The sequence below is a fragment of the Nannospalax galili genome, unplaced genomic scaffold, assembly GCF_000622305.1.
Source record: "Nannospalax galili isolate Female #2095 unplaced genomic scaffold, S.galili_v1.0 scaffold1383, whole genome shotgun sequence".
Taxonomy (NCBI): Eukaryota; Metazoa; Chordata; class Mammalia; order Rodentia; family Spalacidae; genus Nannospalax; species Nannospalax galili.
In genome coordinates this window covers 773,817-776,965 of record NW_008350357.1, presented here as the reverse complement: position 1 = coordinate 776,965, position 3,149 = coordinate 773,817, and the positions used below count along the sequence as shown (strand labels likewise).

Genomic DNA, 3,149 nt, shown 5'->3' with positions numbered 1-3,149 from the left:
GATTGTACATCAAGCAGAAATGGTGTAGTAACTCCAGAAAGACTGAAAATTGCTGGATTCAACTGTACATGTAAGAAACAGGATAAAATTAATAGCAATAGCCAGAGGTGGTAGTGTACATCTTTAATTCCAGCACTTAGGAAACAGAGGCTGGCAGATCTCTGTGAGTTTGAAGCCAACCTGGTCTACACAGTGAGTTAAAGGCCAACCAAGGCTACATAATGAGACCCTGTCTCTAAACAATCAAACAAACAAAGCAAAACAAAACAGTCTAGCAATAATGAAATACTCCACCCCTTCTTTCTATCTGCCAAAGGAATTAATTAAAATCAATATTTTTAAACTTTATTAATGGTACAATAAAACTAATTTGTACCAGTGATGAGTAAATCTTCAAAACGACTCTGCAGAATAATCAATAGCAAATCCAAAGCCTACCCATCTAGCACCTAGTGGATGATAGCAGGCAGGTAGGCTTCAGAAACTCTTGGCTTTAGTGATTAATTTGTGGCTTCACCAAGAATACATCTGACTGCTTATCATGAGGAGTCGAAACATTGTCTTAAAGCCTGCTCCTTTTCCCTCAAGAGTGTACAGACTCAGGCTTACTGGGAAATGGATCCAACACACTCCATGTCGAATGTTGTCTTTGTATTGCCCCTTGAAGATCAGTCTCCCATCTGTGTCATACTCCTGGGCTGGTCCATTCAGCTCGCCATCTACATACGTGCCCTGGAGAACACCTCCATCCTCATAGGTGTAAACACCCTGGCCTTGCAGGGCATCGTCCACATAGTACCCCTCCAAGGTGCTGCCATCAAAGAAGAAGAACTTCCCTCGTCCATTCTTTTCTCCATGAACGAAGTTGCCCTCAAATCTGTCTGTGGAGGAGTAGGTGACAGTGCAGAAACCATGCGGTAATCCATCATCGTCCAGGTGCCCTTCTACGGCTTCCTCCACCATCTCGTCGTCGCTATCCATGGCGGCTGCGACCCTGCCTGGCTCGGGGCGGTGCGGCCGGCTCTCATCCCTCCGGGTGGCTGAGCGAGCGCTGGGGCTGAGCCCTGCGAGTTTGGAGGAGGAGGAGGAGCAGTAGTGGATTTATTTTGCGAGAGCAGGAGAATGTAGGCTTCTGCAGAGCCTATGAGAAAAGAGAACTGACTTTCCAGTGGCAGGGAAGAATTTGTAGAATCAGAACTACAGGACAAATGATAGACTATTGAGAGGAAGTGGCTTGTTTATGTGAAGATGTATTTAGAAACTGGTCACTTACAAGAGACTTGTCTCATTTGATGTCTGATTCTAAATAATTAGTACTACACAGGAGCCTGTGACTGTAATATTTCATCCAAAGACAGTTGGTAAGTGACAGTGACTGTGTAGGACATCTAGAGTACTTCCAAGAAGAGAGAAAACTTAAAATATAGAGTTAAGTCTTAACTGAAAGATATCCTTTAGCTTTTTGTTGCTATATACTGATGATAATGAGGAGGTTCATTATAGTAGACTCATACATGCATATAATGTACTTTGTTCATATTCATGCCCCCTCTATTATCTTTTCTTACCATCCCCCTTTCCCATTCCACATTCTTAATACTTCCTATCTTACTGTTACATCTCCCCCCCATATTCCACATAGTTTGGCAAACATGCAATGGATGTCTTTGTGGGACTGGATTATTCTCCTTGACATTATAATCTCCAGTTTCATCCCTTTTGCCACAGATAATGTAATCTGAAAGACATTTAGACCCAGGAAGTAGCGATATGTATTTTCTCTTTCAGGGTAAATGTAAAATATAAATAGCTAACATTAGATACAAAAGAAACTGATAACGTTGGACATGCTTTTGTGTGCAAACACAGGAAGCTAAGCCAGGAAAAGCGGGACTTCAAGGCCACCCTAGGCTACATAGCAGTAGGTAAGTCTGGACTAAACTGTGAGATGCTGTCTCAAAAATCTAAGAGTTTGGGAATGTAGCGCTATGGCACAACACTTGGCTTAGTGTCCTCATAGCCATGAGTTTGTTCCTCAGCACAGAAATGAAAAAAGCTGATAATTAGGTATTTGAGAATAGTTAATGAAGATGATGGGAAAGTTCTGATTTCAAGTGAGAAACAGAAGTTGCTGAGTCAATTATTGAATGTTTTTGCCTACTTAATCTAAGTTTAAATGTGAAACTTCGGGGCTAAAATGAGACCCGAATGAGAAAAACCTGCTTTATTTGAGACCAGCTTGAGGACCAAAACTTTGGCTTCATATTAGTTGAAGTTTGTGCATGAACTCTGAAGGAGAAAGATGAGGATGGGAAAATCACTGAGATTCAGGAGATTTTGACCTTTCTCCCATCAATCTGCACTTCCTTTATCTCTTAAAGCTTTATTGAAATACAGTTCACATATTGTAAAACTCATTCATTTGAAGCTTATAACCTAATGGCTTTTAGTATGTTCAAGTTGTGTAACCATCACTAAAATCAATTTTGGATATTTTCATTGCTGTAGAAACTATATAATGAATGGTAGTCATTTCCAATTACTCATTACATGTCCACCTACTATCCTTTCTATCTACTGTATTAGGCAGAATTCTCTAGATGATCAGTACCAATATGATGTCTGTGTATGTATATGCATATATATGTAATAGAAGATTTATTAGATAGTATGCCACATTTGGTCCATGAACATAGAGAAACAGAGGTTTCAGGTCACTGGAATCTTGCACATATGAACTTGTGGGAATGGTGGCACTGAGCACAAAGACCCATGCCAACTTGATTAGACAGGGGCCCAGAGAGGTCTGAGGGAAAGGGGCGGTGGGTTGGCCCTAGCCTGAGAACAACTGGAGATTGATTACCTCTGGGTGAGGAGGAGTAGACCTTCCTTATGATCTCTAGATAGGCTGAATAGTCTCCAGTGGATGAACTTGCACTGAATGATATCCTGGTAAAATGATTGAGTGAACGGAACTTAACATGTATGGCAGAATACATAAGGCCCAGTGGGGTGGGTGTGAGGACATGGATGAGGGAGAGGGTCATAATTTGTTTAAGAACTGTGGTATGAAATGTACAAAAGCTCAATAAAATATATTTAAAAAAAGTACGATGAATTAAACTGCACTGTCACCTACTACTGGCTAG

At 41.0% G+C, this 3,149-nt stretch overlaps 1 pseudogene; it reads right to left on the bottom strand.

The window, feature by feature from the left end:
* Window positions 1-393: 393 nt before the first annotated feature.
* LOC108491531 lies at window positions 394-1,082 on the bottom strand (annotated as a pseudogene).
* Window positions 1,083-3,149: the final 2,067 nt, after the last annotated feature.